The following is a 23,917-nucleotide window of genomic DNA, read 5'->3' on the forward strand; positions in this document are numbered from 1 at the left end:
GCACTACTCCTCCCCATTTAAGCTTTGTGAAGAAGAAAATAAAACTATATAGTAACGAACTATGTGATTTATAAAATCTTGTAGTAATCATTTCCATATTTTAACCATATCAGATTCATTTTTGGTCCCTTGAAATGAAGAACACATTCTAAGTCCCTGAACTTGGTTCATACTCCCCACAGCCCTCTCCAACAAACTCAGAATCTCTTAACTCCAAATCAAGAACTAGGCCATTGTTAAAAATTGTAACAAAGCAAACGTGACATAAAATCTAATTATTTTAACCATTTTCTTTCTTTTTTTTTTTTTTTTTGACAGGCAGAGTGGACAGTGAGAGAGAGACAGAGAGAAAGGTCTTCCTTTGCCATTGGTTCACCCTCCAATGGCCGCCGCTGCCGGCGCGCTGCGGCCGGTGCACCGCGCTGATCTAATGGCAGGAACCAGGTGCTTCTCCTGGTCTCCCATGGGGTGCAGGGCCCAAGTACTTGGGCCATCCTCCACTGCACTCCCTGGCCACAGCAGAGAGCTGACCTGGTGAGGGGCAACCGGGACAGAATCCGGCGCCCCGACCGGGACTAGAACCCGGTGTGCTGGCGCTGCAAGGCGGAGGATTAGCCTACTGAGCCGTGGCGCTGGCCTATTTTAACCATTTTCAAGCATAACTTTTGGTGACACTGACTACATATGATGCGGCATGTGTATTTTAATTTTTATTCTAGGCTCTTGTCTTGGCCAGAGGACTGTCCAAAGGGAGGGAGCCTGGGGGAGGGGAGACAGAAAGGGCACCTGGAAGCACTCCCAACCATGGTCAGTTTTGAAACAGTGTTGTTGGCCTCTTTTATGAGGAAGGGGGTGGTACTTCTATAGGCATGAAGCCACCTGGGAGTTACATGGCACCTCTACAAGTTCCATGTGGAGCTTCAATTGTTCATGGCATCTTCCTGTAGTTCCTGAATGAAGCAAATGCATCCTGGGAAAGGGAGCTTTTTGACTGATAAGGATTACATATGGAGGCTTGTGGCTTCCAGCTCAGCAGACCTAAACTAGCAACCTGCCTCCTTATTCCACATTAGATTCACTTCATTATCATATAAATGATTTTAGTCCAATCTTTGAAAAAAAATTCCAGAATCAAAGAATCACAATTTGCCAAATACAAGCCCCTTACCTTGATTGATTTTGCTACCATTCTTTATTGAGTGGTGTGATTTGTGGGTTTCTTTCATGTTTGTCCATCTTCTTTTTTTACCATAAAAAGTCACATGATTCATATACTCAAGATCATATGAAGCATATTATCAATATAGTTCAGGTACAAAAGGCTCTGAAGGAGTCCTCTGGCCCACTACCCACTCATGGTAGGTATTTTTCCATATGGGGCAACCCACACTCATGCATGTATGTGTGTTTACTTTCTTGCCATTTTGAATAAAATTTATCACTTTGGCAACTTATACATGTCTGCACATAGAATACTTCCTTTGTGCAAGACAAGAGCCTAGAATAAAAATTAAAATACACATGCTGCATCATATGTAGTCAGTGTCACCAAAAGTTATTCTCTCAGTATCAGACCATAGAAGTCATGTATACTTGGTCTCATGAGACCCAGTTTTGGCAAAACTTGGAAGGATCATCTTTTGACCTTCAGCATAAACATAAGGGATCTATTTTTTTAGCGATTTTTAAAAAACTTTTATTTAATAAATATAAATTTCCAAAGTACAGTTTATGGATTACAATGGCTCCCCCCCCATAATTTCCCTCCCATCCACAACCCTCCCATCTCCCACTACATTCGCATCAAGATTCATTTTCAATTCTCTTTATATACAGAAGATCAATTTAGTATATATTGAGTAAAGATTTCATCAGTTTGCACCCACATAGAAACACAAAGTGTAAAATACTGTTTGAGTACTAGTTATAGCATTTATTCACATTGTACAGCACATTAAGGACAGAGATCCTACATGAGGAGTAAGAGCACAGTGACTCCTGTTGTTGACTTAACAAACTGACACTCTTGTTTTTGGCATTAGTAATCACCCTAGGCTCTTGTCATGAGTTGCCAAGGCTATGGAAGCCTTTTCAATTCTCCAACTTCAATCATTTTTTAGACAAGGTCATAGTCAAAGTGGAAGTTCTCTCCTCTCTTCAGAGAAAGGTACCTCCTTCTTTGATGGCCCCTTCTTTCCAATGGGATATCACTCACAGAGATCTTTCATTTAGGCTTTTTTTTTTTTTCCCAGAGTGTCTTGGCTTTCCATGCCTAAAATACTCTCATGGGCTCTTCAGCCAGATCCACATGCCTTAAGGGCTGATTCTGTGGCCACAGTGCTGTTTAGGACATCTGCCATTCTATGAGTCTGCTGTGTATCCCACTTCCCATGCTGGATAGTTCTCTCCCTTTTTTATTCTATCAGTTAGTATTAGCAGACACTAGTCTTGTTTATGTGTTCCCTTTGACTCTTAGACCTATCATTATGTAATCTATAAACTGTACTTTAGAAATTTATATTTATTAAATAAAAGTTAAAAAAATAACCTTTTGACTTAATTATAGGAGATCAAGTGAGTGCCATAATCCAGATACAGTCAGTGGACACTCATGAGGGCAGAAATCCTTAGCATGGCTGCTGTGTTGTTGGTTCCAGTTCAGAGTCAGGCAACAAACCAAGGATCCACAAGGTGCGCCACACAACGAGAAGCTCTGCTGTGACGCAGCACTGAAAGACCTGCCCAGGAGCACAGGAGAGGCCTGGCTGCTTTCCAGTGCTCTGGGCCAATCTGCCCTTCTTTCTTTATGTCCTCTCTGTTTGGCACATGCTTGATTCACACTGCTTTGTAACCCACAGCCTGCTTGTGATAGTTCCTGTTCTACTGTTTAATGTCTTCCTCATTGCTAAGGTGGTCAAAGCATCTCTTCCCTGATTCACTCATATTCATGCAGTCACACAAAGGATGGGAAAGAGCTTTGGGAAATTTGAGTTCAACAGACTGGGGAACTGACTTCTTTCCATTTACTGAGTTCCAGCAGCAGAATTGTCTTCCAAGCCCCAACCTCCTAACTCTATCCTAGCCCTTAGAAAAGACTGTATCTGGACAAAAGCACATCCAGTCCCAAGGACAGAGGATGGCATTACAGTCTCATTTCTTCTCTTTGCTATGTGCCATGATCATCTAGCCCCCTGGGAGAGCGGCTCCCCACTGCATCAAAGGGGAGGGGCATACATACATCATAAGGGGCATTCTGTGATGCGATAACCGGGGGGGGGGTGTAGGAGATAAAAGTGGGCGTAGTCTTAGGCATGTGTCCAGTTACTCATTTTGACTCTCTTTGGCCAGATGAGTAACTAGAAGCATTTTCGCAGAAAATGACAAAAAAGCTACCTCTGATTCTCCCGCGTCACCCCCAGCCTCACAGTCCTGCTCCTTCAGATTCCCGTTTTCCAACCTGCCTGCCTCACCTGGCTCCTCCCTCTGGCAAACCTAAGCCTGTCCTCCAGCACAAGAAATCTTCAGCTGCCTGCCCTGCCCGTCTCCCTGCTCTGACCAGCATCTCTTCTCACAAGGACATTCCTACCTCCAAGACCTCCCAGACCTCCAAGCGCACCCTGGCCTCTGTTCCCTCCAAGTCACCCACTCACCGCCCTGTTCGTCTGGCTCCCCTTTCCTGCTTCTCCTCTGTCTGGGCCCCGACTCCTCCTCCCAGCCCCTCTTACTAGTCCTCAGGTCTCTGTTCTTCACTGTCACCCACCGCAGCCCAGACCTGCAGATTCTCAGCTCTTAGCTTCGAGATCTTACCTTCTTGATGGGCCAGGACAGTTTGGAAACAATCCAGACAAGAGAGGTCAGTGACGTCCCAGGAACATGGCCTGATGGGGAAAAGAGGATAACAAGTAGGCAAACTGAGATCACTGTAGGACCGTTTCCATGGTGACAAGATCTCAGTAATCCTCCTGCTAACTGTATATCTCCTTCATCTTCAAATGCTCATTCTTTTCAGAATGAGAGGTACCAATAATGATGTCTTTTTCCTATCAGGCACTTCACATCCTCTCTGTCTATAAGAAGCCTTCAATCAGCTTCCACACCTGCAAGTGCCTTCCCTTGGGAACACAACCTGGAAGCTCAGAGCTGACAGCAGGACTAGTGGCCCCTAAGGTAAGAGTGTGCAAGAGGATACCTTTAATCTGCTCACAGGAGAGAAAGCTGGTCTGACCTGGGTTTCTGTGGACAACTCTCCGGGCACCAGGTTGCTGTTATACACGGACAGCCAGGGTTTATTCTTTTTTCCCTCCACAAAAGAAGTTCACTGTGTTCTGATCTCAGCCTTTGAGGTTGAGTTCCCCTGTCAGCCACTTACAACCCGGCATGTGATAGGCACCACAGTCTAGATGGCAAGAACTCACATTTCATTTAGTTGTATATGAATTTTTGGGCTATTCAACTCACAGTTTCCAGGTATTCCTTCTCCACACCCATGAAGCTTCACCACGTCCACAATCCTCTAGGATCGAGGAACAGACTCAGTCACACTCCATGCAGGTGTCTGGGCTCATGCTTTCTCCTCTCTGGTATACTGTGGCATAATGTTTCAGTTTCCTCAGACTCTGTTATTCTCAACGTATGTCTCCAGAACACAGAAATGGTTCCATTCTCATACAAACTGCAGCCAATACATGTGCCTAGTGAACACTTGATGTGGCTAGAATGGCTGTGGAACTAAAGTCTAATTCATATTTGATTCATTTATTCATGGCTGGCACACACTATTCTGGACTGTGCCACTCTAGACCGTGAGGTTCTTCTTTGTAAGTGCCAAATGGGTGCCTGGCCTATGATGGGCAGGCAGCTACGCACCAACATGAACTACAAGGCTGTTTTTCTCTAGTTCACAGGAATGCCTGAAGGCTCCAAGTCACGAGATGATACATGGAGGAACGTGCAGGTGGTGAGTCCTGGGGTCCTCAGTCTCACTGGGAGACTGCACAGAGGATGACACGGGCTTCACAGAGGACTGGGAAGCCTCTAAGGTTAGTAACACTGTGGGACAAGTATCAGAGTTCTCTGATTACATCCCAGAAACAAGAATCACCACACAGACTCAGAATATACTAACATAGTTACCCTAATGCCAGTTTATTAACTCATGTCAATATGACACTCTTATCCTCAACAATGAATTCACTCAGCAAACATTTAGATGTTTGATGCTACTGCCACATTGTCTTGGGTCACACTTAGATTAATGGTTAGTTACTAGCTCAATATATAAAGTTCAGTTTCATTAGTTTAAAACATATGTCTTAAATTCTTTTTACACATGAGGCTTAATTTTGAGGTTTCAATAATGTAAGTATTTAGAGAAGCATCTGGTACATGGAGCTCAGTAAATGTTATTATTTTCATTATTATTATTAGGGTATAATGGTTGTAGATCATGGAGCTTCTGTCCTATAATAGAGAAGACTGAGTAATAAACACATTTTCATATAAGTAAGGTATAGGATTGTTGTGGCTGCAGCGCACAAACTGGGCATCAAGTCAGGGTGCAGAATTCTAGGAAGTCTTCCTGGTAGAGGTGATCACAAACAAGGCACAGCACTTCAGGTAAGTTACATAGAAAAGCAATATAAAGAGCAACATGAGTGCTATCTGACGATGGGCAGCAGTCTGCCAGGCCACAGTACAGTAGGGAGAGAAGGGGGCCTGTTTGGCAATGAAGGAAGAAGGGTGTCTTTCCTGTGATTCCCTTCTTCTTGACCCCCACTACCATCAAGTAGAATCTGATGGAAGTAGAATGTTGTGTCTGTGTGGGAGTGTGGGTGGGAATGGGGAGAGGATGGAGTCACAGGATTGTGAAGGAGCAGCGTACAGAGGAGCAGATCAGGAGCAAAGGAAGTAAGGTGTTATCATGAGGGGACGCACTAGCTAGAGTAATGATACCTTCTGGGACACGGGGCACTAAGCGATGTCACAGGTGATGAGGATTTTCAGAACCAAGCAGTAATACCATTTACCTTGGTTCACTTTCTTTTATTATATTCTCACTTATGCTGTTTAGACCTATTTCTCACATGTTATAGATGACTTAAATAAGATCAAGAGACATTCTGCCACCTAGTTGGTAGTAGAAGAAGGACAGGAACCTCTGACTACAAAGAGCAGGTTCATTCAATTGTCACATTGCCCCCCCTAAAGCTGAGAGTTGATAGGGTAGAAGAGTTGCAAAGTCATAAGTTAAGTGACTTGAATATTCCTGGAAAATTTTTCACAAAAACCTTGTAGTGCATTGAGGCTATCTCCTGTGTGAGATGCCCTTATCAATAACCTGGGAAATAAGAGAATGTGTAACTGGAACCAGAGTTAATATTGCTATGCATAATTGAACTCCTTGTTATGTCTCAGCCTCAACCTCACCCTTGTCCCCACCACATGTGTATTGAGAGCCGCTCTCCCATAAGACTGGGGAGCTGCTGGAGAACTCAGCTGGCAGGACGCAGTCTTGCTCATTGTTCCCCAGCTAACACACTGTTTCTCAGCAGAATGATAGTAAATTCTCCTCTTAGCCTTAGGAAGCTGTGATGATTTCAGAAGGGTGCTTGAGCCTTGCTAGTGCAAAGGCACTCAGGAAAGGCTCAGAATGATACCTGTTAAAGGTCATCCTGTAGCTCAGCCAGAAAGGGAAGGACTCCATCTGTGTATCTGGGTGATGGAAGGGTGTATGCAATGGTGCAGGTAGGAGAAACCACAGGGCTAACAGGTCAGGTTTTCACTCCACCAGCAGACCAGACCAAACACCCACCTCTCTCTCCCAGGTTTACTGTTAACGCAGAGATAGGTCAGATACACTTCTTGTTTTCAAGTACTTCAGTGGAAATGAATGCACGTGTATGTGCACGAGATAGATAACAGAGGGTATTGACTGTGGCGTGTGCTTTAAGGTGGAGCAGCATGTAACTCAGCCCACAGTCATTTCAGAAGATGATTACTCAGGGGGAACCCACTCACCAGTCTTTTACCTCCTAGGTCTGACACATGCTGTGGAACTCTTCCCTGGCACTGCTCAGGCAGCTTCAGTACCAGGAGAGTTCCTGAGAAGCTGGGCACACGGCTGAGTTCCTGAAGACACGGAGAGTTCCAGGCAGGTATTGGAGCACTGGTGGATGTCATTACCAGGATTCAGCATGCAATGCTGCTTCCCAGAGATGGCACTGACACACCACTGGCCAGGGACAGTAGAGAGAAGCCTCTGTCAAGAAATGGCAGAGAGATGCCAGTGCCAAGATGCTATAGGAGGACTGGGACCTGATCTGCTCTAGAATATTTTCAGAGGGAGGCACATGTCAACATTGCAGAAACTCTACTGCATTTACTGAGTTTCTCCACTAGGAGCAGAGGTCTCTGGAAGGCCCCAGGGAAGAAGGAAAGCTCTGAACTGTACTTTCCCTGAGAGAAAACGTCTCTCCGACCCAGCCATTGTGGATGCCTCAGGAACCCCTGAGGCCACGTCAGAGCACGTATATTAGATGCATGGGCATGCAGCCATGTGCTTAAGATGGCATTGTGAAAGATGAGTGTTCTATAATTCCATTCTTCCAAGTTTGAAATTTCCTGATTTTTTAAATGGATTTTTTCTGCTTTTTAATAAAATAATGTGTTTATCTCATACTTTCTACTTTTGCCTGAGCCCTGGTACGAGGCTGTTCAATTGACTCCAAACCCAAGGTTCTGCGACTTTGCCTCATCTGTGCACCCAAGAGACATGAAACAGCTCCTAAACACCACAGAGCCTCTTTGAAACTCAGGATCCACTCTCCACCCCCTTGGCTGACCCACAGGAACCCCACTCACCAGCTGATCAGCCTCCTTCTGTGGCTCCAGAACTCCCTGCTCTGCCATAGCACTGTGGTTTCAGATTAAGAAACCTTAGAGTTGTTCTCAAGGCTTCTCTCCCTCACTGAGGAGGATCCCTTTCCAGGATTCCTGCCTTTGAAAGACAGCATCGCCTGGGAGCAGGGATTCCCCACTGCTACACACTTAAATCTACCCCCTGAACTGTGCCGAAATCTGCTTCCCAAAAGAGCCTCCCTCATGCTCTGATGGATCTGATGGGTTCCCAGCTACTCTCTCCTTCGTACAAACTGGTCCTTTCCACACTTAATGTGCACCCCTAGAAGTCCAATTTGATCACATCAATCTTTCTTTCAACCACAGCAGTGAACCTGGTGTTCCCAAGATGAACATGTTCCTGAGATGATTAGGCACTACTCGGGCCCCTAGATCCAATTGCACTTCCATCTCAGTTCTATGCAACTCTACTCCCCTATCTTGCCCCTATGCTTTTTTTTTTAATGATTTTATTGATTCGATTATCACAGAGAGAGGTGGAGAGACACAGAAGTCTTCCGTATTCTGGTACTCTCCCAGATGGCCACAATGACCAAGGCTAGGACAGGACAAGTCAGCACCTGGGAGTTTGCTTATGTTATCTACTTGGATGGCAGGGGATAAACATTAGGAAACTTCAGGTGCTTTTCCCAGGTTGTCAGCATGGAGCTGGTTCTGAAGTGGAGTACCCTCGACATGAAACAGGTCTCAATATGGGATTCCTCTGCCACAAGCAGTAGCTTTAGCTGCTACTCCACAATGCTGGCCCTTTCATATGCATTTAATAAAGGTGCTAGTGCATACTGTGTGCCAGCCACAGTTAAAATCTCCACACATATGCTTTTATCTCCGGCTGTTTATAAGTAAACAAATTTCCCAAACACCATTTTCAGGAAATCAAGAAAATGTCGAGTTCTGCTGAAACTTGGCACAATGAACCATTCAAAAAAATCCTTGCAGGCAAGTCACCAGAAAGTGCAGCTGTAGAGTAGGAGGATTGGATGCCCTTTTTCAACTTTGTTTCTTTTTGCCAGTGCAACATCTAGCATGGGAAGACAGTAAGGTTTTAATGATGCCTGACTTAAAGTAGGCCACATAAAAGAAACAGAGCTAGTGTTTGAATGTGAACTATGATGTGTTTTTTTTTTTTTTTTTTTTTGACAGGCAGAGTGGACAGTGAGAGAGAGAGACAGAGAGAAAGGTCTTCCTTTTGCCGTTGGTTCACCCTCCAATGGCCGCCGCGGCTGGCGCGCTGCGGCACCGCGCTGATCCGATGGCAGGAGCCAGGAGCCAGGTGCTTTTCCTGGTCTCCCATGGGGTGCAGGGCCCAAGCACCTGGGCCATCCTCCACTGCACTCCTGGGCCACAGCAGAGGGCTGGCCTGGAAGAGGGGCAACCGGGACAGAATCCGGAGCCCCGACCGGGACTAGAACCCGGTGTGCCGGCGCCGCTAGGCGGAGGATTAGCCTAGTGAGCCGCGGCGCCGGCCCGTGTTTCTTCTCTAATTCACACAAACACTATAAAGCTCAGGTGTGGCTTGATAACATGTAGCAACATGCAGATGGTAAATCAAGGCATATGTGAAAATAGAACAGAGGAAATAGTTCCTTATGGTTAGCGTGTCCTAGAGGGAGCATTGGAGATCTCAACAGTGATGCCAATAATGGATCCACACTAACCAGATTGTCATGTTCAACTTCATTGCAATTAACTAACTCCCACTCAAACCAACATGTTCCAAATGGCCATACATGGCATTCATTCAATCACCACATGTCTAGTTGTAGATGTTTTGAACGGAGGTTCTGGAATCACAGCACCTGAGTTCACATTCTTGCCCTCTGCACATAAACTTGTGATTTGTCCTGCCACATATAAACTTGTGATTTGAGCTAACTTTTAATAAGGCTGAGAATAAGAGTTAGTATCAGAAGGGTTGTTATAGGAATACTACAACAGGGCTGGATACATGAATATCATGTGACAGTATGATAGGGCTGGATGAGAGGATGTTGTACAATTTTGAAACAAATACAAGTAGTAAACATTTGGCAATCCTATAGGAAACACTTCCTAAATCAGTTTGTAGAGAGCTCCACATGTAGTCTTCTTAGAGGAGGTGATCACAGGTTGAGGCAAAGCACATCAGGTCAATTATATGGAAAGCCATGTAAGTCACTGCCTATACAACACAGGTAATAAGATCTTGAATAAACAATGCATTGCAGTAACTCAAGCAAGGAGAAAAATAAGAGCATTTCAAACAAAAATTAGTAGGAGGAAGATATAATACTCAGATCCCATACACACACACACACACACACACAATATTTAAAAAAACACCAAAAAAAGAGCTAAATATTATAAAAGGGAAAATAAAATCACAATCCTTTAAAGACTAATAAAGAAAACAGGCTTGATAAAATAAAAGAAGAAAAAGGACACATTATATCTAAGAGAAATACATGAGATCACCCCAAATCTGATCCAAGGCCTGACAGGTTCCAATGTTTTATTTTTCATTAGTATGTATCTGAAAGGCAGAGATACAACTCTGATATGGAATGCTAGTGTTGCTAGTGGCAGCTTTACATCTTCTGCTATTACACCCAATACTAAGAGGAATATTTAAATGTACCCTGGAGGGGCCAGCACCATGGCGAACTAGGTTAATCCTCTGCCTGCAGCACCGGCATCCCTTATGGGTGCCGTTTCTGGTGCCGGTTGCTCCTCGCCTAGTCTAGCTCTATGCTATGGCCTCGGAAGGCAGTGAGGATGGCCCAGGTGCTTGGGCCCCTGCACCCATATGGGAGACCAGGAGGAGGCACCTGCTCCTGGCTTTGGATCAGTGCAGCTCCATCCGTTGTGGCCATTTGCGGAGTGAACCAATGGAAGGAAGACCTTTTTCTCTGTCTCACTGTCTGTAATTCTAGCTGTCAAATAAATAAATAAAAAATCTTAAAATAAATGGACCTTGGAATAGATGTAGGCAAGTCTCTTCCTCCAATGTTCAATGAGGAGCTACATAACTGTATATTGCTCTACAACTGATCCATGCATTATTCTCTCATTGTACATAGGAGAAGACTGTCTACCATTACAACTTTGCATTGGAGACAGTAGGACAACAACACAGTGCTATGTCCTTACACACCATGCCGTGTCTATGCCAGCTAGGAAATGCAAAGTCCATCCCTCCCTCGGGGACACACGTACACAACACATATTATTGCGCCCCATAAGAGCTTACATTTAGGAAATGGTAATCTTGTAAATTTAATTGGTGGGGATGGCAGATTCTGAAGAAAACAATCCCCACACCTGCCCGGTGACTGCCAGCTCCTCATCCAAATGTGTGTATCCCCCTGTGACACCTGACAGGACGTCCACCAGCTGAACACACTTAGAAAACCCCTGGGTTCCAGAGGAAAGCTTTCCCCATGTTTACCTTTTGTTTCTTTACTTCTGTCTTGTCCACTTGTGCAAAGCATTGAGCAGGCCTCTTGGTAGGGACTTGGCTGGTGGTGAGCAGGTAACACTGCAGCAGTAGTGCCTCGGGCTGGTGGCGCTGGGACTGTGGGGCAGAGGGAAACTGAGGGGAGCGACAGAGGCCTCACAGGAGTCACCCAGGATTGAACATCTCTCCACATCTGACGTCCACTAGCAAGAAGAAACAAACAAAAGCAATAAAATCTCATTAATCTGTGTCTAGGAGAAAATTAGCTGCAACTCATTCTTCAAAACAGGAGAACACGTTAGCTTAAAAGAATTGGCATTGGGCAAGTATAAGCAGGGGGTTAGATGGGGAAGAAAAGCTTGAATATTTTCAGTTTTAGTTTGAAGCCTGCAACCTAACTCCACCCCTTTACACCCACAATCCCATGCTGCACCTTAGTCTCTTCCAGAACCAGGAGGAGGGGACACTAAGTGCACTTGCACACTGAGTTCCAGGTGGAAATACCATTAAACTATCTCCAAAGACCCGAGGCACACTAAATTCTGCCCTAACTCCACCTCATTTGTATATTGAAGTAGAGGATCACACCTAACTCCACAAATTAGACCAATCATCACAGAAAGCACACTTTCAGCATCTGTCATGCTATCTTCTCATGGGAAAATCACTTTCTGTGGCTCTCCATGGGGAGTATTTCTCCTTGTGTCTTGACACACTCATGCCTGAATGTACTCTCTCTCAAGTAAATTCTGTTCTAATTTATATACTAATGTCACTGCTTTGAATTCTCTCTCACAAGGGACAGGAACCTGGAATAAAAAGCAGTGACACATATGCCTACAGCCCAGGGGAATTAGGGATAAGTGGATTGTCATAACAGGGATATTTGGAGAGTACAAACACACTTTCTGCTCTGCAGACATTTCAAAATTGCCAAGGCAATCATTTTAAACATTTCTTTCTCTCCACTCTCATAGCCTCTAGGTGGGTATTTGAAATGCCAGTCTGGGTACTTGTATAATCTGTCTTGATAATTAAAAGCATGCTAGCCTACAGACTGGAAATTCTAAGGAGCTCATAGAAATTCTTCCCATAAACCAGAGCCTATGCAAGAACATCCTGGATTTTGGCCTGCTTCCAGTATCATTCAGCAGGCAGAGAATGGCCTAGGCATAACTACACTCAGGCATCCATCTGCATATATCCATGTGCGTGGTGGCTGCTCACACTGTATTCTGAGACCGAGCACACATTCCTGGACAGCCTGGCTTCTGATGGGTTTCCCTAAGGGGATCCTACTCTCCTTTCCAGGGTAGAGCTGTTTCCCTAAGTGTTCACCATGTTTCTTGCCTATTCAGGGATTTAAAGAGAGGAAAACGCGCTTAGAAGGAATCAGCATTAATACCCAGAATGAGTGGGCTGAAAAAATTCTAGGAATTCCTTCTGGAACAGGTGATTACAGATTGAGGAGCAGCATCTCAGTCAAGTTAAAAAAAAAAAAAGAAAAATAAAGAGCAACATGAGTAGTATCTGGAGACTGGGAGCAGTCTGCCAGGTGCACAGCACAGTAGGGAGAGAAGGGGACCTGTTCAGCACTGAAGCAACATTGTTTCCTTTTGACAAAACACTAGACAGAGGCTAAGGATTTAATGGTGCCTGACTTAGAATGGTGACTTAGAATGGTGCAGGCTTTAGGAAATGGAGAGAGCTAGATTCTGAATGTGCACTGTGATGCAGTTTTTCTCTAATTCACACACACTCTATAAAGCTCTGGTGTGGCATGATGATATGTAGCACCATGCAGATGATAAGTCAAGGCATCTGAGAAAACTCAGAGAAGAGAGGAAAAAGTTCCCTATGGGTACTGTGTCCTTGGAGGAAGCATTGTAGAGGAATAGGTGGGAACTGGGGATTGGATGGACTCATGGCATCATGAGGGGGAAAGGATTAAGCAAAGTATTGTAACGTGTTATCTGTAGGGGAACTCTCCCAACCTGAGGGAGGACCGCAGTTGGGACTGAGAGCAGTAAGGACAGCAACAGAGGATGAGGGTTCAGAACCAGGCAGTTCATGGCTATCTGTGTTGTTCCAAGAACACGCCCACACTGATGCCAAACCCTTGCCTCATTCTCCTTCAATCCATTCTCTGCCATCCTGCTAAAATGGCATATTTCTCTCAAGAAACAGGTGAATAAAGTGCAGACCAAAAAAGGTAAGCCACGTGGGAAGCTACCAGTGGCAGAGAATGTATGGCTATGAAGGCCAGGTTCATTCCACTGTCCAAATGCTTGTCTCCAGTGAAGACTTGGGGGGTCAAAGATGCGTTGTTACAAATATACATGATGTTGGCAGCCATATTTATTTCAATGATAAGGATTTTACTAGACTGCTTATGACCTTCCTCCTGAGGTGTTGCAAACTTGCTCATGCCCCAGCACTTTTGTTCTTGCTTCCTCTAGGGTGTTCTGCCTCCAGCATGGGGACCCAAATTACCTACTCCATTCACTCCCCTGCTCTTTCCCTGCCTGTTTTTCTACTGGTTCCCATACTGCAGGAGTCACTGTCATGGTTGGGGTGTCTTCTCCATGTGTGTACACTGTGTTACTTTGACTCTGTCCAGATCACGAGCTCCAGAGAGCAAGGACTGTGTCCTTTTCACTCAGTCCTCTACTGCCAGGGCTCAGAATGTACAATGAGGCAGTTTTCTGCTCAAGACACATCTGTTGACAAATGACTCTATTCTCAAGGCCTAGGAAAGCCTCTGAGGCCAAGATGCTCTGCTCTAACAAACGAGGTTGCCAGAAAAAAGGGCACAGAGGCAGTAATGTGACCAAAAACCTGACTCCTCACTACAGAAAGCCTTGTATCCCAGGTGAGTTTTAGAATCTCACACACCATGCTGCACAGGAACCAAGAAAGAAACTCCCAGAGACACAAAGTCAGAAAGCTGAATGGATCCCAGAGCCTATGGTAAGCAAGTGTCCTCACTCATTAAATATAGGATGCATGGTTTCAACACGGGCAGTGCCTGAGAACAGAGCAGGACGTCAGGCTTGTCTGGGTTTGAATTCTGGCTACTGCCTACTAGCTGTGTGACCTCAGGTGAGTTAGGAAGTTCTTTTTTTTAATTTATTTTTTTGACAGGCAGAGTGGACAGTGGGAGAGAGAGACAGAGAGAAAGGTCTTCCTTTGTAGTTGGTTCACCCTCCAATGGCCACCGCGGCCAGCGCGCTGCGGCCGGCACACCGCGCTGATCCGAAGGCAGGAGCCAGGTTCTTCTCCTGGTCTCCCATGGGGTGCAGGGCCCAAGCACTTGGGCCATCCTCCACTGCACTCCCTGGCCACAGCAGAGAGCTGGCCTGGAAGAGGGGCAACCGGGACAGAATCCGGTGTGCCTGCGAAGCAAGGCAGAGGATTAGCCTGTTGAGCCATGGCGCCGGCCAGGAAGTTCTTTTAAGACTCAGCCCTGTTAAATAATGAAAATACTGCAATGTAACAAACTATACCATATTTCATAAGGATGCTCTGAGGATCATATGAGGCAGCATTTGTAATGTGCTCAGAACAGAATATGAAACTTAGAATGTAGGAAGTGTTGATTTTAAAAAGGTGGCAGAAGACAGGCTCCCCAAGTGAGCTCTCCCTGTGAGCAGGATGGAGGAATGGGTGTGTCACTTAATATCCCTGACTTCGGTTCCCTTATATGTTAATGGGAATGTGAGCAGCTTGCCTTCCCTTGATTACACTAAATGGTCCCACATAACCACAAGGCATCTGGGAAATGTACTTGTAGTACATTACCATCCATACAACACACGACTCACTAGTATTAAGGAAGAAATGCCAATGCACAACTTCAAGATCTCACACACTTCTCTTTTCACTCTGCTTGTGGCTGTCGTCACTCTAAAGGTTTTACCAATCTTTTCATTATCACTTCTTCTTTTTGAGCATTGCTTAGGAAATCTTCCCAGCTATATTTGAAAACTGGTTTTCTGTAGTTTTCCCTAATGTTTCTTCCACTATACTCATTCTTCAATCTGTTCTCTCTCTCTCTCAATGAAAGGAGGATCTGGGACATGAACCGGTGCTCCTATGGGAAGCTGGTGCTTCAGGTGGAGGCTTAGCCTATTATGCCACTGCACTGGTCTTCGGTTTCTCAATCTAATAATTGTGAAAATAAGAGCATCTAAAGAGCAACGTTTGTTTTGATGATTAAATAAAAATGTATGGAACCTGAGCTGTACTGTACCTTGATAAGGATAAGTGCTTGATAAATTCCTTATGTATGAACCATGGTGCGATGTCCATTACCCAATTGCTGTGCTGAGTTCAGGCCTCAGCTCAATTTAAAATTCAAGATTCCTACAGGTACCCCCTTAACCAGCGGCAGGTGATGTCTCAGGTATTTGGGTCCCTGCCACTCACGTGGGAAACCCACACAGATTCATGGTTCTCAGCATTCTACAGGTTCATGTCGGTTTATGTGAGCATTTGAAGATGAAACACCAGGAAGAGATCTCTCTTTCTGTCTCTTTACCTCTGCCTCAAAAAATGAATAACAGCACTCTGGCCTCATAATCAGCCCTTAAGGCATGCGGATCCGGCTGAAATGCCCATGAGAGTATTCCAGTCATGGAAAGCCAAGACACTCTGGGGGGGGAAAAAAAAAACTAAATGAAAGATCTCCGCGAGTGAGATCCCAGTGGAAAGAATGGGTCATCAAAGGAGCTACCTTTCTCTGAAGGGAGGAGAGAACTTCCACTTTGACCATGGCCTTGTCTAAATATGATCAGAGTCAGTGAACCCAGGGGGCTTCCATAGCCTTGGCAGCTCATGACAAGAGCCTAGGGTGATTACTAATGCCATAAACAAGAGTGTCAATTTGTTAACACAACAAAAGGAGTCACTGTGCACTTACTCCTCATGTAGGATCTTTGTCCTTAGTGTGCTGTACATTGAGATTTAATGCTATAACTAGTACTCAAACAGTATTTTTCACTTTATGTTTCTGTGTAGGAGCAAACTGTTGAAATCTTTACTTAATGTATGCTAAACTGATTTTCTGTATATAAAGAGAATAGAAAATGGATCTTGATGTGAATGGAAGGGGAGATGGAGTGTATAAGGGGAGGGTTGCAGGTTGGAGGGACGTTATGGGGGGGAAGCCATTGTAATCCATATTCTGTACTTTGGAAATTTATATTCATTAAATAAAAGTTAAAAAAATGAATAACTAAAATTAAATTGCATAATATAATATAAAGCAGAAACAGTGACAAGGAAGGTAATTAAATGATGATCAAAATTTCAAAACAACAAGAGGAATTACCACTTGTAACTATATTTGTGCCATCAATGCCAGTACGCATTTATATAAAGCAAGCATTAGCACACATTCAGGGACAGTCTCCAATATGGGTAAGGGGCGCTAAACTCCCAATTTCAGAAATGGACACATCATTTATAAAGAAAATCAATAGAGAAAGAGCAGAATTAAATTGTAACCTAGATCAATGCTGTCTAACATAAAACATTTCTTCAAAAAACTACAGAATATACATCCTCTGAAAGCTCATGAAAGCTTCTCTGGGATAGCATATATAAAGCATGTTTCTGACCACAATGCAATAAAGCTGAAAGTGAGAACAGGTAAAACTTTAAAACACATGTAAATATTGCAAAAATTTGGTAGGCAGTGTATCCAGGAAGTAATCAGAAAATTTGAACCTACCTTTCAATTAATGAAAACTAACACAGTGCACCAGAGATTGTGGGAAAGAGCAAAAGTAGTACTAAGAGGAAAGCCTTATCAATCAGTGCCTATACAACATAGGCAGAAATATCTTCAGTATAAAAGGAATCAAAGTAACTCAAGGAAGGACAACAATAAGAAAACTTCAAACATCCTAGTCACAGATTTGGAGCAAGTCACAGATTTATCACAATAATTTGAAATACATTTTCTTCATTCTTCTGTAATTTAGTTTCTCATATAGCATACATTGTGTTTCTATTATGTAAGACAGAATGGATTCCAAGCACTGACAAGAAGGCAAAAACTCACTGCCTTCACTCTGTTAAAGAAAGAATATACACACAAAAAAGTTCAGGACTTGGCATGACAAATGGTAAGGAGGGCTTAGAGATAGAATGGGGTAGGAAGATGGCTAGGATTGAAGCCATGTGGAGAGGTCACAGATATATCACTGAACAATGACTACCAGGGATCTTGGAAGATGACCGTGGTAAGATGGTATCTGATGATACCTGAAGGGAAGAGGGGATGATCATTTGGAGAACAGGAGGCAGGAATTCAAAGTGGAAGAAACCAAATATTAAGATCCTTCAGATAGGAGCATGTTGTATTTTCCAGAAGCAGCAAAGAAACAAGTTAAGGTGAAGGAGAGTGAGGGACAGTCCAACAGCAGACTAAATCAGGGCTCCAGAGGTCAGGTCAACATGAGTACCTCATGTTGATGGGCACACTGAGGCTTGAACTCTGAGTGGAAAGCTACTTCAGTTACATCTCCAGTTCTGACACCAGACTTCACCCTCCTACTAATGCAGATTTTGGGATGCAGCAGGTGATGGCAAAAGAACTTGTATCTGGGCCATGTGTGAGGGAGACCTGGATGGATTGTTGCCAAGTCCAGTCTGGGCTACAGCAGGCATTTGTGGTATGAACAGTCAGATAGGATGTGTGTCTCCCTCTCCCCATTTCTGCTTCTCAATTATTAACAAAAGATAAATTTTAAAATCCTACTTGGGGGCCAATGCTATAGTGCAGTAGGTTAATCCTCTGCCTGCAATGCTGGAACCTCATATAGGATATGAATTTTATATCTTATCTTATTTTTATATGGATTGTGAATGATGTTATAAGGATTCAAATGGCCCTTGGCAATACAATTTTCTGCATCCCTGCCCGAAATGATGAATGTTTCTAGGACTGTACCAAGGGCAATACACAGCAATAGAGCATTTAATGTAAGATGAAATGGTTTAGATTTCAGAAGTACCAGGCTCCTGACTGCTGTGTGGGAGAAACTGATAGCAGAGCTTGTACATAATGACACCAAGAAAGAGAAAGGTTAAATCAACATGTTTATGGTATTCAGTGGCTGGGAGTGTGTATGAGAAAGAAAAGGCTACTTCTGACTTCCAGTGGTTAGAAAACAGAGATAATGTTAAATATCCAATCATGCACAGGACAGACTCCTGCGAAAGATAATGAATGATTCCGCCCATAACATCACTAATGACAAATCTGAGAAACAAAGGAATGTTAAACACAAATTCATATGCAGCCCCTGAAGTTGCAGGTCCACCTACATACAGCTGGGACTGCTATGGTCTTCTGTGGCATCTAGGGATGGAAGAAACGTGCCAGAGTCATCCAAGACTGAGTTACTTAGGAGAGGCTCACTCTATGTGACAGAATACACTTGTACTTTCATAAAATGAATACTGATTGGAAGGGATGTTCCTACTATCTTTCCAGAACATCTGCTATGTAAGATCATTGAATTAGGTGTGCCTCCTACTCTCAACAGATTTGCACAAGTGGCACGAAGGCTAAGGCATTATAGTTTCAAGACTGTTTTTTGATCATTAGGTTCAAAGTTCCAAATGAAACAACAGGAGAGCTCAAAATAGATTGGAAAGTTTATGAACTGTGCTCTCTGAAAACAACGGGAAATGGTATCTGAGCTGTAAGATCTCATGAAAGGAGTGGAAGACAAATAAACAATGATCATAATAAGGTAGGCTATACATTACCGAAAGTATAACAAGGGACAAGGAAGTTGCAATAAAAAATTGAACTGAAATACATGTGGCCAACGAATTTGACGAGGTGGTCCTATGTTGGGGTGCAGTGGGTGAAACTGCCACCTGGGCTCCAGTTTTTGTTACAGCTGTTCCACATCAGATCAAGGTCACTGTTAATGCTCCAGGGAAAGCAGCAGAAAATAGGCCAAGTGCTAGGGTCCCTGCACACATGTTTGAGAATGAAATGCAGTTAAAGGCCACTGGTCCAGCCCTGGAACTTGGGGGATATGGAGGGATGTTGCTGTGGATTCGTTCTGAGAGGAGGAGCGTGGTGGGGCAAGAGGCGCAGAGTCATCACACAGACCCCGGGAGACGGGTGAAAGCAGTCCAGAGGCGAGCAGTCTGCAGATTTGTTTATTTCAGATGGTACAGCAGCTTAAATAGCTACAGGGCAGTTGTAATCAAAACATCACAGTACTGGTACAGAAACAGATGGATAGACCAATGGAACAGAATAGAAACACCAGAAATCAATTCAAACATCTACAGGCAACTCATATTTGATCAAGGATCCAAAACCAATCCCTGGAGTAAGGACAGTCTATTCAATGAATGGTGCTGGGAAAATTGGATTTCCACGTGCAGAATCATGAAGCAAGACCCCTACCTTTCACCTTACACAAAAATCCACTCAACATGGATTAAAGACTTAAATCTACGACCTGACACCATCAGATTATTAGAGAGCATTGGAAAAACCCTGCAAGATATAGGTACCGGCAATGACTTCTTGGAAAACACCCCAGAAGCACAGGCAGTCAAAGCCAAAATTAACATTTGGGATTGCATCAAATTGAGAAGTTTCTGTACTGCAAAAGAAACAGTCAGGAAAGTGAAGAGACAACTGACAGAATGGGAAAATATATTTGCAAACTATGCAACAGATAAAGGGTTGATAACCAGAATCTACAAAGAAATCAAGAAACTCCACAACATCAAAACAAACAACCCACTTAAGAGATGGGCCAAGGACCTCAAAAGACATTTTTCAAAAGAGGAAATCCAAATGGCCAACAGACACATGAAAAAATGTTCAAGATCACTAGCAATCAGGGAAATGCAAATCAAAACCACAATGAGGTTCCACCTCACCCCAGTTAGAATGGCTCACATTCAGAAATCTACCAACAACAGATGCTGGCGAGGATGTGGGGAAAAAGGGACACTAACCCACTGTTGGTGGGAATGCAAACTGGTTAAGCCACTATGGAAGTCAGTCTGGAGATTCCTCAGAAACCTGAATATAACCCTACCATTCAACCCAGCCATCCCACTCCTTGGAATTTACCCAAAGGAAATGAAATTGGCAAGCAAACAAGCTGTCTGCACATTAATGTTTATTGCAGCTCAATTCACCATAGCTAAGACATGGAACCAACCTAAATGCCCATCAACGGTAGACTGGATAAAGAAATTATGGGACATGTACTCTATTGAATACTATACAGAGTCAAAAACAACGAAACCCAGTCATTTGCAACAAGATGGAGGAATTTGGAAAACATCATGCTGAGTGAATTAAGCCAGTCCCAAAGTAAAATATCATATGTTCTCCCTGACTGGTGACAACTAACTGAGCACCAAAGGGGAAACTTGTTGAAGTGAAATGGACACTGTGAGAAACAGTGACTTGATCAGCTCTTGTCCTGACGGTTGATGGACAATGTAATACTTTATCCATTTTAGTATTTTTTTTGTTCTAGTACCATTGGTTGAACTCTGTAATGAACACACAATTGTTCTTAGGTGTTTAAATTTTAACTAAAAAGTGATCCCTGTTAGGAATTTGGAAAACATTATGTTGAGTGAAATAAGCCAATCCCAAAGGGACAAATACCACTTGTTCTCCTTGATAGGTGACAACTAACTGAGCACCAAAAAGGAAACCTGTTAAAGTGAAATGAGCACTATGAGAAACAGTGACTTGATTAGCCCTCACCCTGACTGTTGATGAGCAGCTTAATATGTTATCCCTCCTAGTATTTTTTTTGTTTGTTCTACTTAATACTTTTGGTTGAATACTGTAATCAATACACAATTCTTCTTAAGTGCTGAAACTTAACTGAAAAGTGATCGCTGTTAAATATAAGAGTGGGAATAAGAGAGGGAAGAGATGTGCAATTCGGGACATGCTCAAGCTTCAAACGATGGAGTTAGAAACATACCAGGGGATTCGAATTCAATCCCATCGAGGTGGCATGTACCAATGCCATCTCACTAGTCCCAGTGATCAATTTCTGTTCACAATTGATCATAATGATAGGACTAAGAACCAAAGGGATCACATAAACAAGAATAGTGTCTGCAAATACTAGCTGATAGAATCAAAAAGGGAGAGAATGATCCAACATGGGAAGTGAGATACTGCAGACCCATAGAATGGCAAATGTCCTAACAGCACTCTGGCCTCATAATCAGCCCTTAAGGCATGCGGATCCTGCTGAAATGCCCATGAGAGTATTCCAGTCATGGAAAGCCAAGACACTCTGGGGGGGGAAAAAAAAAACTAAATGAAAGATCTCCGCGAGTGAGATCCCAGTGGAAAGAATGGGTCATCAAAGGAGCTACCTTTCTCTGAAGGGAGGAGAGAACTTCCACTTTGACCATGGCCTTGTCTAAATATGATCAGAGTCAGTGAACCCAGGGGGCTTCCATAGCCTTGGCAGCTCATGACAAGAGCCTAGGGTGATTACTAATGCCATAAACAAGAGTGTCAATTTGTTAACACAACAAAAGGAGTCACTGTGCACTTACTCCTCATGTAGGATCTTTGTCCTTAGTGTGCTGTACATTGAGATTTAATGCTATAACTAGTACTCAAACAGTATTTTTCACTTTATGTTTCTGTGTAGGAGCAAACTGTTGAAATCTTTACTTAATGTATGCTAAACTGATTTTCTGTATATAAAGAGAATAGAAAATGGATCTTGATGTGAATGGAAGGGGAGATGGAGTGTATAAGGGGAGGGTTGCAGGTTGGAGGGACGTTATGGGGGGGAAGCCATTGTAATCCATATTCTGTACTTTGGAAATTTATATTCATTAAATAAAGTTAAAAAAAAATAGCCAAGGTAGCCAATCTGGTCAAGGGGCGGTTTATGCCCTAACCAATCACAGCCTGTTGCCAGGCAGGCTCCATTGCCAGTGGTCATCTTGGCATGGCCTTCTCATTCCACCCATTTCCCCCTTTTCATTTGTTTTTGAGCAACGGGAGGTATGATTCTTGGCCATACCATTGTTAACCTTGTTTCCATGTGGTTTCCATGTGCAGCTGTGCCTGTCTTAGGTTGTCCCCCAGGGGATCTTACCCATCATTGACTAACCAGCGCTTAAAATGAGAGACTGCAGGAGTGCTTGCTCAGATGGGGGTAGGAACGAGGAACAATGGTAATCAGGAATGGCATGACCACACACAGGGTAAAACAGTGAATGGAAGATAGACTTCTTTATCTTGTTCTCTCTTAGTAATCGTCTTTCAAATAAATCAATCACAAAAATGTGAAAAATTACTGAAAATGGTAAATATATAAGAAAGACCTTTAGGTATAATCAGTTTGTGTCTTTGAAGACCAAACTGAATAAATGTAATAGAAACTCATATCCAAGTTTAACAAAAGAACATTTACAAAGAATAATTTTGATTTTGTTAGAACTAAAGATGTTCTAGTGAGGAGTGATAAAGGGCACATATGTTTGGCACAGGGCTTAAATGGCATTTTGGATGTACAATTTCCATGTTAGAGAGTCGGCTCATGTCCTGGGGAAGCTCCCAATTCCAGATTTTTACAAATGTGTACCCTGGGGGCAGAGGGTGATATTAAAGCATTAGGTCACTTCCACCCAATGGGAAACCTAGATTGAGTCCCACAGTCCTGTTTTCAGCCAATCTAGACCTGGTAAAATTGGGAGTTGAGAGATTAAAGCAGATTTCATTATGCCCAAGTGCTTGCTCTAGCATGAACACACACACACACACTCTCTGCTTTTCAAATAAAAAAAATATTTAAAACTGATATTTTCAAACTGTGAAAATGTCAACCCTCCTTTGTTTGAGCTAAATAATGAAAATTAAAATTATCAAAAATACTTTGCAAAGAAAAAAATAAACAAACAAACAAAAATAGGGCTGGCGCCCTGGCTTACTAGGCTAATCCTCTACCTGCTGTGCCGGCACACCGGGTTCTGGTCCCAGTAGGGGTGCCGGATTCTGTCCCGGTTGCCCCTCTTCCAGGCCAGCTCTCTGCTGTGGCCAGGGAGTGCAGTGGAGGATGGCCCAAGTGCTTGGGCCCTGCACCCCATGGGAGACCTGCCATTGGATCAGCGCGGTGCGTTGGCTGCAGCGCGCCGGCCGCGGCAGCCATTGGAGGGTGAACCAATGGCAAAGGAGGACCTTTCTCTCTGTCTCTCTCCCACTGTCCACTCTGCCTGTCAAAATAAATAAATAAATAAATAAATAAATAAATAAATACTTTGAGGGTCAAAAGATGTCTTCCATGAGGGGGAACATACTAGGTTGGCCCTAGACTGTGTATATTACTTAGTGGTAGATGAAGTGAGAAAAAGGAATAAACCTTAAATACATTTCCAGTGAAAATGGAAGTATGACTCAAGATTCTAACCAAAGATATTCCTCATACATAGATAAAATGTTTTTATTGGGGAGATCAAGTGAGCACCACAATCCAGATAGTCAGTAGGCACACAGCAATGGGCAGTCAACCTCAACATTGG

General features: G+C 43.5%; 2 long non-coding RNA genes across 2 annotated transcripts in view; one reads left to right on the forward strand and one right to left on the reverse strand.

Moving 5' to 3' along the window:
- Window positions 1-23,917, reverse strand: part of LOC138844064 (uncharacterized) — a 73,890-nt gene that overhangs the window by 45,295 nt on the left and 4,678 nt on the right. Inside the window, exons 2-3 of the long non-coding RNA XR_011379456.1 lie at window positions 11,345-11,556; window positions 3,808-3,878 (exon numbers count right to left, since the gene is read on the reverse strand). This is a non-coding gene — a long non-coding RNA (uncharacterized lncRNA). The remainder of the gene's footprint in view (window positions 1-3,807; window positions 3,879-11,344; window positions 11,557-23,917) is intronic.
- On the forward strand, window positions 3,293-7,675 carry LOC103349286 (uncharacterized). Its single transcript, XR_517500.3, has 4 exons — window positions 3,293-3,853; window positions 4,048-4,167; window positions 4,898-5,039; window positions 7,036-7,675. It is a non-coding gene; the product is annotated as an uncharacterized lncRNA (long non-coding RNA).

Source organism: Oryctolagus cuniculus, chromosome 10, assembly GCF_964237555.1.
Source record: "Oryctolagus cuniculus chromosome 10, mOryCun1.1, whole genome shotgun sequence".
NCBI classification, from domain to species: Eukaryota; Metazoa; Chordata; class Mammalia; order Lagomorpha; family Leporidae; genus Oryctolagus; species Oryctolagus cuniculus.